We start from the raw sequence: 14,851 nt of genomic DNA on the forward strand, positions 1-14,851 counted from the left end.
AAGCATTCGGTGTAGCACCAGCATGGTGCTCCAAATAACCACACCAGAGTCAGCTCTTTGTTCGACTGACGAGCCGGAAACAGCTCATCCATTTATTGAGTTGGTCACATGGCTACCACCATGTGACCTATTACACCAGTCATGGGAGCAACCATGCTCCCACGAGGGATGACATACAACACTGCTCCTTTTTCATAACGAACAAACAAGATAACATCACATCTCAATACACTCAATAATGCTAGGATTATACCTGCAACTAATCTTCACACACTTAGGGGCCCAGGTTACCTCAGGGTGACAGTCAGGGTTGGTGAGCTACTGGTGACACGTTGGAAACTCCACATGTAAGCACACCCTTTATTACCCTGGATGAGTGGATCTTGCACCACCATCGCTTGCACTCAACACCCCTCACTACCAATACCCACAAACGCAGAAAGCACAGCTTCCCACAACATTTTGGCTGGGCCATCTTCAGCATGTCCCGGTCTGCAGGCTCCCAGCCTTGAGGATACGACTACTGTGTCCACTTCACGTACTGGCAGGTCCGCAGGATACCAGTCCCACTTCCATTGGGATCTTGTTAGGACAGTTCAGAGTTCAAGGGCCGGCAAAGCCACACCTGGGGACACCAGGGGCCACATTTGCCTAGTCATTAGCTGGTGGAAGCAAATCGTGCCAGGGTGTTGGGTTGACAAGATGACGGGCCAGCTCCCAGTTCAGGGCCGGCAAATCCACACCTGGGGGCATCGGGGGCAACCTCGGCCTAGTCTCTAGATGGAGGGGCAGGAAAGCTCTGGCACACTCAATGGCAGGGTGCTGGATGACTGGCCACTCCCATCAGTTCCCCCTTCACCCAGGGGCTGACGCAAGACACCGCTCCTGACATAGGGCGAACAAGCACTTGCAATAGTTGCTTCTCTCCTCCACTCTTCATTCTTCCTCTTGGGGGTCACAAGCACTCCCCATGGAGCCGCTACCCTTCTGGGTTCCCCTTGGTGACAGACGAGATCTGCTGTGAGGGGTGAGCTTCCGCCCCCGTTGCTTCTTCTTGTGCCCCTGGGTACAGGCCATACAGGCCTTCCGGGCCAATGAGACCCGCAGGGCAACTCTGGGCAGGGCCGCTAGCGCTGCGACCCCGCTGGTCCTGCTGGCCAGATGAGGTATGCATAGGTACAAAAAACACACCCTGGACGTTGCCGACCAGGAGCCCAAAGCTGCACTCCTTGCGGGATAATATCCCAGGTCAAATATCTCAACTAGAACAGAAGTTAGATGGCTCCAATGAGTCACATATCCATAACAGTTGAGACTGTAAATTTGTAATTTAGATGGCGAGCAGCATACAAATGTGCTCAATAGTTTAACACAATACGTAATCATTAAAGTGTGCATTTCAATATTTCTGTCCGCCTGTGGAGTAAGACAAGGAAAAGGACCAAACTGACTCAAAACAGGTTAAAACAGAAAGTAAACAGGTTTTATATAAACAAAACTCTGTCTGTTGCACTGTTAGTTTCCACAGTGCAACGTGAAGGGTGTCGTAAAACACAGTAATTAAAAATACAACAATGGTACGGTTTGAGCTATAAAAAATTTGGGTAAACCAAAAAGAAGGTAAATCGAATGAGTATGACAAGTAGTGTCCCAATTACATCATTGGTGATAACATGTACAGTTTCCAACATAAATCCTTTCGAAATTTTCAACATAAAAAAGCACTCCTAGTTGGTATGAGGTGCCAACGCGTTTCGGATTCCATTAATCCATCTTCAGGGCCGGATGTGCTCATTTTTCATAATGTATTCAAGTAGAATCTCTTTTGTTGGGTCCTACGAATAATTCAAATGATCTCGTCAAGGGGTATAGTGTATTGTGTTTCAAAGTAACTAATAGGCTTAGTAAATACACTAACCTAGTGAGTCAAGGGAACTGGACTCAAAAAGGTGTTGTCGGGTCTGGAGAGAGTCGCCTCCCATCTAGATCGTTGGTAAATGGTGGCGGGATTCAGGTCTCATCCAGGTATCTGCAGGTAAAAGGGAAAAGCCCCCATCAGAGCTGATGGCAGATTCATACTAAAGCAATTTAGAAGTCGCACTGACAGACTGTTCTGCCGCGCAAAATCTTTGCGCAAGTAAAAACATCTGCAAGGGCAGAAAAGAGGGTCATCATTAATCTGAGTAGTGGGGCGCAGGAGGGGGGGGCGTCACAGTTCCAGTCGGACTGTGGGGCGCCCCCCTCCTGCCGGTTAGCTGGGACCCAGAGGGAGGAGCTAGCAAACATACCGGCTCCTATCAAAAAATCGGTCGAACTGAAGAGAAGTGATCAATGGTCAATCTACATGGGTACTTACAGCTTTTCTCTGCACGGAATACCCCTAAAGAGTTTGTCATGCTGACGGTCCCCAAGCCGTTCACATCCTATAGAGGCATACATATTCACACATATCTGGCAGATTGGCATGTTGACGGTCCCTAAGCCATTCACATTCTCTAGAGGCATACATATTCACATATGTCTGGCAGATTGACATATACACATATTGGCACATTCAGTTTATATGGCATCTCAGTGTGCCCTGTACATTCAAGCTTATGTATGTAAAGTCCCGATTCCACCTTTATAACAGTAAAGGAGGAACACAGCCTCAACTTCTAAATTCACATCTGTAACATCAAAGGAAACACAGAAGATCAAATTCACAGTTCATACCGCGAGGGGTGAGACAATCTAACAGATCTATCCATAGGATTTCTCTCTGTAGCAGTTTTTTATGGATATCACCTCCTCTGGGGCCAACCTTCACCTGTTCAAGGATTAGACATTTCAGTTGAGCTATCGAGTGCCTAGACTCCAGAAAATGCACCGATACTGGGGATTTAAGGCTCTTTGTCCTTATATTTGACTTATGCTCTGTCCATTTTAGCTTGGCCTTTCTCATAGTGATGCCTACATAGTAAAATCGCAAGGGCATTTTAAGGCATAGACCACATTTGTGGAGTCGCAAGTACAGGAATGTTTTAGTGTGATTGGCTTCCCAGTGTGTGGATGTGAGATGGTATTGCCAGGTAAGATGTTGCTGCGATGTTGGCAATTAAAGCAAGGTTGTGTCCCCTTAAATGTCTTGTCGTGGGTAGATCTTTGGGTGTTTCAGCTCTGATCAAACTGTTTCTAAGTGCTTTGCTATTCCTATACATGAAGGTAGGTAGTTTTCGAAAGAGACTGAGTTTGAGGGTACATCTGGAGCATCGGCCAGTTTTTTTGGATAATGTCCCTAATTTTCTTGCTTTGGGTCGAATATGTTGTTACGTAGACCAAATGTTCATACTTTGGTTGGTTTTTCAAGGTTAGTAGAGTGTCCCGCTTCATGATAGATACTTTTTCCTCAATGCCAGTGATTGTGGCCGGATTGTATCCCCGTTTTTGAATTTTTGTCGTAATGTGGCAGATTGTCTTATGTATTCCGTGTCTTCAGAGATGTTTCTGCGATAATGCATAAATTGGCTAAGTGGAACACTGGCCATTGTTCGATGTGGATGAAAGCTTGTAGCTACTAGTAGACTGTTTCTGTCTGTGGCTTTTGTGAAAATCCTGGTCTCAAGGTTCTCATCTTTAACATAGACCTCCACATCAAGGAAATTGATCTTCAATTTACTCGTTAAGGTAGTAAACTTAATTCGAGGGTGCATGGCGTTCATCATTGAGAAGAAATTATTCAGTTCATCCTCTGGGCCAGACCAAATTCCGAAAATATCGTCAATGTATCTGACAAAGAGGGTAAAATGGCGTGCCCACCTCGGGGACGTGAGGACATTTTCGGATTCCAAATAATACATATAAGTGTTGGCGTAAACTGGAGCCATAGCGGCACCCATGCTAGTCCCTGAGGTAAAAATCATCTTGAAATTTGAAGAAATTGTTCATCAGTACTATTTTGAGTAGTTTTAGGACGAATGGTTTGTCTCCTTGGCAATTGTCCGACCTCAGCAATAGCCATTCAACGGCCTCCAGTCCAGCCGCGTGTGCGATGTTGGTGTACAGCGATGTCACATCCATGGTAAAGAGTATGTCTCTTTCCTTGACAAAAGTACTTTCACTTAATTTTCTCAAGAAATGCGTGGTGTCCTTAATATACATCTCAGTTTCTTGTATGAGTGGCTGTAGAATGTGGTCCAGATACTTCGCTAGCGGTTCCAGTAGACTGTCAGTTGCTGCTATGATTGGTCGTCCAGGTGGATCGATTAATATCTTTTGGATTTTAGGCAGAATGTACATAACCGGTGTGATCGGATGCGGTTTTTCCAGAAATGTGCGCGTTTTTTCTGTTATCACTTCTCTCAATTCTGCTTCATCCAAGGTTTCTTTGATGAGGCTTCTTCCTTGTTCTGTGGGATTGTAATCGATCTGCTGGTAAGTCTCAAGATCGCCCAATTGGCGTTCGACTTCCGCTATATACATACTCTTGTCCATCAGGACGAGCGCTCCACCTTTGTCAGCTGGTTTAAAGATGATCTTGTTGTTATCCAACAAGTTTTTGAGTGTCTGGCGTTCGACAGACGTAAAGTTTCCACGATTCTTAGACTTGAATTCTAGTTTCTTGAATTGGTCAAGTACTGTTTTTTCAAAGACTGCCAATACATGGTTGTTGATAGGAGGGTTAAAAGCACTTTTGGGTGACATTTCCAGAAATTCAGGAGGTTCAGTGATGTATTCTTCCTCTTCAAGTGAGTCAAAGACTTTGAGTTTCCGTTTTCTCATTAGTTTGAAAAAGTCGATTTTTTCTCCAAGTAAGTTGGTGTTATATTGGGGAACAAAGGAAAGACCCTTAAGTAAGACTTGTAACTCTAGTTTGGACAGTTGGTACGAAGAGATGTTGACTACTATTTCTGTTTCCCCCCATTTGTTTCTTCCTCTCTGATTTATTTCTTCCCTTGTTCTTGTCTGGTCGGTCTTTTTCTAAAAAAGAGGCCGAACCTGTAGCGCTTTCTACAGCTGATGAAGTGGAGGGAACCTCTGCTGCTGGATCCACAGGTGTCTCTAATTCCGCACTAGATGCCTCAGATGATGATGATGCGTCGGTATTTTGTGGTCCGGTCCTTGGAGCACGAGGTTGGAATGATCTGGATGGCCGTTGGCCGTAATACTCTTGCCAGGTGTATACTATGTCAAGTTTATAATCTTGGGCATCTCGTCTGAATTTCCTTATCTTCTTCGTTTCTAATTCTTGTTTATATTTGGCTAATTTGTCATTGGTATCTTCCAAGATTTTTTTGAGTTGATCTGCAGTTAAGTTTTTGCTCAGATTGCCTTTGATGGTGTCAATTTCCTCATTGAGTGTAGTTAAGTTGTTCGATATGATGAGATGAGGTATGCAGGCACTCCCCAAGCTTGATGGTTTCCTCTTTTATTTTATTTTTTTGTCCTTCACCACAGGCCCGGAGCACGTCAGGACACCTCTTCGGCAAGACTCTGACTAAGACCATGCCCTTTTCACCCACAAGTGGCCCAGAACGTTAGGAGGGTCACCTGCCTCTTCTTTTACTCTCTCTTTTCTCCGGGGCATCTGGTGGGCCTTGAGGGACTATCCATATGTCCCCCATGGGACGAGTGCACCGCCTCCCCATTGGTGAAAGATGGAGGAATTGCTGCATTGGTTTATGGTCTCCTTACTCCATCCCAACCCCCCAATGTGATAGGGGCCTGGGAAATACGGCTCCTCTGTGTGGCAGGTGTGTCTAGCGGAGCATTTATCCCTCACTCCTGTCAGAGTTGCACCCAGCAGCGCTTTGTTCCTTGCTCCAGGACGGAGCATGATGTTGCGCCCCGCGGCCTGTCATAGACGCAGGGCTGCTTGCAGTTTGTTTTTTTTTTTGGTTTTTTGGGATCACTGCCGTGGGCCCGCTGATCATAGGCCACGCCCAAATACTTTGTTCTTTTCCGGGGCCGCTGCTGGCCTCGTTTCCTTCGATTTTTTTTCTCTTTTGCGGCCGATGAGCAGGCCACCATGCTCACACGGCCTCACCCACCCTGCTCCAGATGCTCCATCGGCACCAGAGCGGGCGCGCAAATGTCCACCACCTTTCCACTGCCACAGGCCCGGATTTCGGCAGGCTAAGCCCCCTCATTCTGGGCGCCGCCTCATGGCCTCAGCTGATCTATGCACCGCAGCCGAGGCTGCCGCAGCTCCTCTTTGTTCCACTGCTGCGCGGCCACCGCCGCCTCATCATCATCATCACGGCACCAAGCGGCCAGTGCTATAACCCAGCATGGGGCCCTGGCCCTCCCGCATGACTAGCAGCTGACGATGCTTCTTGGGGTCATGGGCGCAAGGCAGCCCGCACGCTAGCAAGGTACGGGGCCCTGGACCGCCCATCCCATCATTGTTGCCATTGTTGGAGGCCGTGATCACCAGGCCGACACCCGCTCTGCAATCATGCAGGCAAGGCAGACCGTAGGGGGCACCCTACGGCATCCGGAGCACTGGATCAAGCATACCCTTCGTGGCGGACCGCAGGGGGGACCCTGCGGCCTCCGGATCACCGGAGCCACGTACCCAGACTGGGGGCACTGAGCACACCGCAGCCCTGGCTCTGGGGGCACCCTGGCCAGGGTTGCACCAATCGCTGTGGTCACACGGCAGAGACCATCAGGTGGGACGGTGTTGCCCAGCAGGGGCACCATCCACGTGCAGAGCCCCACCATTGGGCCTCCTGCATTTGGTGTAGCACCAGCATGGTGCTCCAAATAACCACACCGGAGTCAGCTCTTTGTTCGACTGACAAGCCGGAAACGGCTCGTCCCATTTATTGAGTTGGTCACATGGCTACCACCATCTGACCTATTACACAAGTCCTGGGAGCTACCATGCTCCCAGGAGGGGTGACATACAACCGTTGTAGCAAAGGTTACCGGCTTAGAAGAACAGATCGGTGCAGCAGAAGGTGCACTGCATGGGATGCTGTCCTCCATTTGAAGCAGGACACAATCCCCGCTGTGAAATTTCACCTAAAGAAAAAAGTCACGTGGAGGACTGATGCTGCCCTAAAATGGCTGCCCAGGGGCACTAATCTGGCAGGGGCGACCTGCAGGCAGAGGACCACGCTCGGAGCGCTAAAGGAGCCTGCTGCATCAGGCGTTCCTGAGGTGACGGAGTGCGAGGCTGCAACGATGGGACTTGGAGTGCCGTGAGCCCTGCAGGACAAGTTCAGCAATATTGAAGGCCGGTAGTGGGGGATGTAATGCGGAGGGCCGTCTAGCCAGCACAGGCAGGACCAAGCTGAAGACTGGTTGGAGCACCCGCACTGGTAGTGGACTGCAGCGGGGGCAAACAGCAAAGTGGAGCGGCCCATGCCTTCAAACATACAGAGGCAGCATCCCGAGGAGAGGGGGAATCCCCTTCCCCGGTCCTGAGGCCCCAGAGACCACACAGCAGCGGGGAGCCAAACTCCCAGGCCAGCGGGGGGCCGGGCACACAGCTCCCCCAGCAAGAGGCCACAGTGAAGCTGGATCGTGCCTGAAAACCTGGGAGACACTGGCCTGAGCCCTTCCAGACAGACATCAGAGGAGCAGTGACGCTCCAGGGAGCAAAAGGGGACTGCTCCATCCACAGAACAGGGTGCACCCATCAAAGTGTGGCCACAGAGGTTAGAAGGAGGGGAGGCAGGGGGTGAGATCCCCTCAACAGAGGTTAGCCCCGGATACCATGCAACAGCGGGAGACTAACACCCAGCTTAGCAGGCGGGTGGACAAAAGCCCCTGCAGCAAGAGGCCACCTGGAAGCTGGATCAGGCGTGGGAGCTCTGGAGAAGTTGGCCTGAGCCCTTCTAGAAATCGGAGGAGCCACGAGGCTCCAGTGGACATAAGGGAGCCGCTCCAAATGCAGAGAAGGGTACACCCACTACAGGGGGGCCACGCTGGCAAGAAGGAGGTGAGGCATGCGGGCAGTCCGAGTCAAACTGGGTGCTGAGAGCCCCTGAGGCCCTCCCAACAGATGTGTGCAGGGGGGGCCCAACAGCACTAGGACAGTGGGAGAAAGAGAGAGGGAAGGCCTGGAAGCTGGTGGCCAGAACACAGACACTGCTCTGCGTAATAAGGAAGCAGGAGGATGGTCCAAATACACTGCAGAGGTGAGGTGCTAGGGAGGCCCACCCTGAAGGTGGCGGACCAAGGCCTGGTAAAAGGTGGAGCACAGCACTGAGGGCCTGGCGACCCCCTTAGGAGCAGCGTGGAGAGCCTGGGGGGGACATACAGACAATTGACGAGGCAGTGTTCATGCTAACCCGTCCGCTTTGAGGAGACAGCAGCAGGGACACGAGCATGCAGGCAGGCATAAATGAACCTACTATGCCAGCCTCTACAGCCACTCGGAGGGCCCTGTGTTGGACAGACGTTCATCGTGCCACCAAGACCAGCCTTAAGCAATCGCGGCACACGCGACCTATCGGAGGGAGGTGCTGAGGGGACCTCAGCAGGGCGAGAGGCGGCTGCCCAGATAAGAGACTAGCTCACTCCAACAAGCCAGGCATTAAAGCGAACCATGATGGGATGGAAAAGCAGGCAGCCCAAATGGATAAGTAAACGGACGCGATTCAGCAAACATAGCGCACAAGGGCTTCACCTCTCCCCAAGAGGTGCAAACTATGTCCTTGGAGGGGAGAATCGCTGAAGTACTACAGGCAGTACAGAGCTCAAGGATTGACTTGGAATTCAAGATCGAGACTATAGGGGAAGAACTGAACCTGATCAGAGCAGAATGGCAAAAATCAACAGTGAAGCAAAAAGCAACCGAACTGTGGGTTACGGCTACAGAGGTGGAGGTATAGACCCTCAAGAAGCAAGTGGCCACATTGTCGCAGACAACGAAGGTCCTGGAGGCCCGGGTGGAGGGGGGCGCTGAGGGCCACTCAAGGGGAAACAACATTAGCACAGTGGGCCTCCCCGAAGCTGCTGAAGGGGACTCCCTGGAACTGTTTCTAAAGAAATGGCTGCCGCAACAGCTAGGCTGGAGGGGCCTCTCGCAGTGGTTCGCAGTGGAGCATGCTCACACAGTCCCGGTGCAAAAGCCAGTGCCCGGGGCCGGACCTAGGCCGGTCGTAGCCAGGATATTCAATTACAGAGACCACAATGTTCTCCTGCAAGTTGTCATGAGGTGGGCATGATTAGATTCTTCAATTAATACGTGATGGTATTCCCGGTTTACACAAGGTGGGTCCAATAACAGCGACAGAGATTTGAGGAAGTGAAGAGGGTCCTTCGGGACAACGAAATCTGCTACATGCTGTTCTATCCTGCAAGTCTTAAAATCATCAAAGGGGACCGTCACTGGTTTTGAAACTCACCGAAGGAGGCATGGGAATGGTGGGAAGCAGAGGGCTGCTGGTCTACTAGCACACACCCGGAAAGACGAGGCAGATGCCCAGACAGGCATGCAAGCAGGAGGCCGCCAGAGATTGGAGAGAGTCAGGCCATGGGGGGTTAGGACGTAAGAGGCAGAGTCACAGTGGCAGAGGATGGATCCGCTCAGAGAACCAAGTGCTACTGCCGCACAGACGGAGAAGACCACACGGGCACCGTCCCCTTGAGGTCACTCTGGGACCAAAGCCTAGAGCATGGGGAACTGCTACAACATGAATTGGGACAGTGGGGGTAAAGGGTAGCCTGCTATCACAGGCAGTCTACCTGTTATGCTCACCTGGTATCCACGCGGACGCCACCCAGCCCTGGTTGGATGATTTGCACTCTCGAACCCTCTCCCGGTCCCTTGGTTAAGCCCCTGGTTAAAGATGGGTCTGCAATACAGGAGAGCTGGATTCAATACCAGATTGTCTTTATGTTTTCCCACCTCCCCTGGCCTCAACTCCTTCCTCCCCCTTGAGCCTTCTCCTCACCTTAATATTGTAAAAGGTCGATTCTCCGTTCTGCTCCTCGTGGCAGGGGTGCGTAGATGTGGGGGGCAAGCAGCGACCAAGTTACTTCACTGGTGCAAGCCCCCCTGTGGGAATCCAGGCCTGCTGCGATTCCGTAGGTTTCCTGCTTTACAGTCTTTATTTGCAGTTCTCATGTTCCTCTTAGTTCGAATAATAATGTCCTGATTCTTTCCTTTTAGGTATGGAAAGGTATTTTGGTGTTGTCATGCAGTTTGAAGAGGAGCATGGGCCGGTATGCGAAAGCGCGGTGTGCGCGATTCTTACCCAGGTAAGAATTGTGTGGCTTTCTTCATTCGGGAGGAAACGTGAGTAAACGCTTTCTAATGCTGTCTTTCTTTCTCTTCTTTCCAGGTTATGGTATTCCAGGATGCATGCAGTGCCGGATGATGGAGTTCGTACCTTCAGGTGAGTGGAACTGAAGTCGGGGATGGTATGAAGACAGGATATTGTGCCTGGTAAGTTTCATGGTGTTCTTTCTCTCTCTGCAGGTCCATGGTTTCAGGTAAGCTGGCATCATTGAACTGGACACAGTGAGCGTTACGCTGCCCACAGCAGAATAACGCAAAGCATGTTCTGCTGTTTGGGTGCGGTTTAAATAGTCTCAGGTAAAGTAGTCCGGGTAGAATAGTCCCAGGCCTGCCACACCAAAAGTAGTCCATGTAAAGTAGTCCCAGGCCTGCCACACCCAAAAGACTAGACTGCATAGCTCAGTTCCTTGTAACTGAGCTATGTGTGTGCCTCCATGTTGGCTGAACCCCCTGCCCCCTCACCCAAGTTAAATAGTCCCATCTAAATAGTCCCATTATAATGTTGGTCTTCATGATGGTTATGAGCCTGGGATGAGGTTTTAAGGCCTTTGACCTGGCCCTAACTGTAAGGCTGACTTGCCAGTGAGGGCCAGGGGTCATGACACTACCCGAGTTCTGGACACACTTTAGCGACCCACCACCTATGACTTGGGAGCGCACATGCCCCCAGCAGGAGCATGGAGCCATCCCACTGTTGGGGAGGCGGACCAATGGGGAGGGCCTATATTGCAGGTGCGGACCAATGGGGAGGGCCTATATTGCAGGTATTCTAACCTGAAGGTTTGCGAGTGATCAGTTTCCTTATCAAAGTTTTGGGGAAAGGTCAGGGAGTGCGGGGGGTGGAGTTGTTGAGAAGGCAGGAAGGTGGCAGAGGGGTCCAGCTTGGGGAGCCATCCAAGGAGTGAGTAAGATTATGGGGTACAATGAAGAGGAGGAGGAGGAGGGTCCACAAGCGGAATCATGGGTACACTGACGATTCTCACCTGGAACATGACAGGATTGGGGCGACCAGGCATACATAGGGAAGTAATGGGGTTTCTGAAGAGATGGGGGTGCAGGTTGTGATGCTCCAGGAGAGACCTCAACAGGGCAGAACTGGAGAAAGTGAAGACCAGCTCGGGAGTGAGGTGTATGGAATGACTTATGCCACCTACTCTAGAGGAGTGTTGACCTGGGTGGCGAGGGGGTTCCCTTTCATGTAACCAAGGTTCAGCACGACGAGGAAGGCATATTCTGCTGGGGCTATTAGACGGGAGGGAAATGTGCCTGACAAACTCATATCCACCCAATGCCGATAATGATAACTATTTTCCCGGGGAAGTTGGCAGGATGGGGGGCATAGACACCGGGAGCAGATATGGGGCGAAGACTTTAATTGTGTAATTCAAAAGCATCTAGATAGGTCAGACCCCAAAGAACACAACAAGCCGATGGCCTCCTGATCCTTGGGACATATGCCATCGGATCTTGACATGGTCGATCTCAGCTGCAAGACGCGAGGGGATGAGATGTGCTACTCCTATTCCCACCTGCATGGTACATACTCGCGGCTCGTTAATATATTCACGGGGTGGGAGCAGTTCACCCAGTTCAGTTCCAAGAAGTGGGATATATGGGAAGGTCGACCTCAGACCATGCCCCCTTAAAGGCCACAATGGTATGAGGGAGAAGGAGCGGGGCAATCCCCACTTAGCAGCTACGAGCCGAAGCATTGATAGATGTGGCAGATCTCAGGAACACCATAGAGGACTATTTCAAGGTCAACGAAAGCTCAGTTGATGACTATGGGGTGGTATGGGAGGCATTCAAGGTGGTAATGAGGGGCAAATGCATAGCCACTACACATGGGGTTCGTTCGACACTACTGTCCTCCTTAAAAGATCTAGAGGACCACATCGGAATAAATCGAGGGAGAGATGGCAAAGGGGTTGCCATACTGGGCGGAGCTCTTCTGGGGAAGGGTACATAGGCGACGAGCACAAGAGCGGTTGGGCAAGCACGATTATGCATACCACCTGACGAGAATCCATGGAGAGGGAGACAAGGCGGGCCATCTTTTGGCCTGGCTCCTAAGGCGGGACCGTCCCCAGAGCTTAATTACCTAGGTGGAAAAAGAGGATGGGGCCCTGGCATCGCAATTTTCCAGAGATATTACGAACAGCTCTACAAGGGTCAGGAGCATAACCGGGACATGGAGTTGTTAGACCAAGGCTCCTTTGCACAACTGAGTGGAGAAGCAATTGACACACTAGAAGAATCCTTAACGAAGACAAAATTAGAGGGACAAATAGAATTGGACAGTAGGAAGACGCCCAGGGAGGGAGGAGGGTGATGAATCTTATATAATATATGCAGATCTACTAGTCCCTCGTCTCCTGCTACTTTATGAATTGTCTTTCCAGAAGGGGAGCCTCCTGACATCCATGTGGGAAGCCATCATTATCGTATTGCTTAAACCAGTGATGGACGCACGTTGTAGCGGCTCATACCAGCCCATATCATTGCTAAACATAGACACTGAAATACTGGCCAAAGTGCATAGACCAGGCTCATCAAGAAGGTCGGCCTGCTGATCCATCAAGACCAATACGACTTTGTATGGGGCAGAAAAATGCAGTGAATATTAGAAGGCTCCAGCAGATTAGAGAAAAGGTACAGGGGTCGGCACTCGAAATGGCGGTGGCCTCCCTGGATGTGGTTAAGGTCTTTGACTCTGTCAATTGGGAGCGACTTTTCCGAGTCCTGGAGAGAAATGGGATGGGGAAAACATGCTAAAATGGCTCTGGTTGGTTGCTATACCGGGATCTCATGGCGTGAGTTAAGACAGGGAGGGTGGTTCGAGTAGCTGGCAGCTGGAGAGGGGGACACGGCAAGATTGCCCACTGTCACCCATCCTATTTGCCCTAGCACTGGAGCTTAGAGCACAGATCTTCTGGGCGCAGTTTTAAGATAGAGGAATCAGGGTGGGAAGTCGGCAGCACCTCATCTCCCTATACGCTGATGATGTCGTGTTCTATGTGCGTAGCCCCAGGGTGCATATCCCTTACATAATGGAGGTGTTGCAGAATATGGAGGTTTGCACAGGTTGCCTGGTCAACATAGAGAAATCACTAGTGTTCCCATTAGGCTCTCTGCAGAGGAAGGTAGTGCAGGACCTGCCGGAGTTCGGGCTGCAATGGGAGGACGAATCCTTCCGCTACCTGGGTATCCAGATTAATCATTCCACGGCAGACACCTTCCAGTATAATGTTGGCCGGGCACTCACAGGGATAGACTATATGATTATTTTCTGGACTGTCCGTAATGGGCAAAATAGCAAACTGTAAGATGCTGATACTTCCGAGACTGCTCTACCTGTTCACAAATATCCTGCACACAACCTCGTCCCCATTCTTTAAGTTATTAGATGGTAAAATCGCGGACCTATTGTGGGCGAGGGAAACGGCACATGGCATCACTGTACACACTACGCATGAGGTATTGAGAGGGTAAACTGGCCACCCCAGACTTCAAGCCATACTTCTTTGCGGCCTAACTACAGCATGCCACCAGATGGGAGAGGAGAGGAGGAGGGCTGGACCAACAGCTGCTGGGGGAACCCAAGAGGCATTATACTGGGATAGAACTGCTATGGTGGGAAACAGGAGAAGCAGAGGGCATCTGTCCAGAGTACAGTGGTGAGGCAGGTATGGAAAAGAACCTCCACTAAGCTACGGCTAGGAGATGGCTACAGCACTGAGATAGCTTTGAGGGCCGATGCCAAGGTGACCAGGATAATACGAGACATGGGTGACGCAAAATATTAGGAGAGAGCGTGCCAGGGGATCAGCGACCTCTTTGGGGCAGGGACTTTAATGCCATTTGAGACGTGGGCTGAGAAGTTTCAGATGCCCAAGGGGCAGTTCTTAAATGCCAGGTTAGCCAATGCGCTGGCAGGCAAATGGGACACAATGCCAGATGAGGCGCGGACCACTCTGATTCTGCACTCTCTTCTTACCATCGGAGATGTCAGAACGGCATTATCGAGCCTGTACAAGGCCTTACAGGATAGCAGGCCCCCAACACAATTTAAGGCACAAATTAAGTGGGAGAGGGACCTGGAGATAACTTTTGAGGAGCCGGAGTGGGAGAAAATGTGCACACACACTAGCAAGGTATCCAGGAAAGCACGCTTTAAGTTGATCAAATTTAATTTCCTGCACAGACTCTACCTAACCCCTCAAAAACTGCATATGATGCATCTGGATGACATTCGGTAACATACTGCGGATTTTGAGACTTGATGGACGTGAATATAGTGACTGTATACATATATTTAAACTGTATAGCAATGTGTAGTTCTTTGATGTGCTATTGGAGCGGCAGGGCGGTAGCACCCTACCCCCCCGAATTGTAGTTGTAGTTATAGTAGGTTGGCCACTAGGGCGGCCTCACCCTACGGAGCTTCGAGTACAGGCGAAAGCCGGAAAGAGCTAGATGCGGGGGAGTCAGATCCAGGGATGGAGCTGGGCAACAGTTGGGGGGGTGGAGGGGGTGTAAGAGTGTTGGGGAAGGGTGGGGAGGCGGGGGGGGGGAAGAGGTAGTGGGAAGTTCGGTGTGTTTTTGGTTAACAGG

At 50.6% G+C, this 14,851-nt stretch overlaps 1 protein-coding gene across 2 annotated transcripts in view; it reads right to left on the reverse strand.

Moving 5' to 3' along the window:
• Positions 1-14,851, reverse strand: part of CLHC1 (clathrin heavy chain linker domain containing 1) — a 660,301-nt gene that overhangs the window by 511,472 nt on the left and 133,978 nt on the right. The window contains exon 2 of one of the 2 annotated variants that reach the window (XM_069608241.1): positions 1,919-2,029. The exons of the other annotated variant lie outside the window; for it this stretch is intronic. The gene's annotated coding sequence lies outside the window, so the exon portion shown is untranslated. The remainder of the gene's footprint in view (positions 1-1,918; positions 2,030-14,851) is intronic. 2 annotated transcript variants of the gene reach the window in all.

This window comes from Ambystoma mexicanum, chromosome 4q (assembly GCF_040938575.1).
Source record: "Ambystoma mexicanum isolate Mex_15411 chromosome 4q, UKY_AmexF1_1, whole genome shotgun sequence".
Classification (NCBI taxonomy): domain Eukaryota; kingdom Metazoa; phylum Chordata; class Amphibia; order Caudata; family Ambystomatidae; genus Ambystoma; species Ambystoma mexicanum.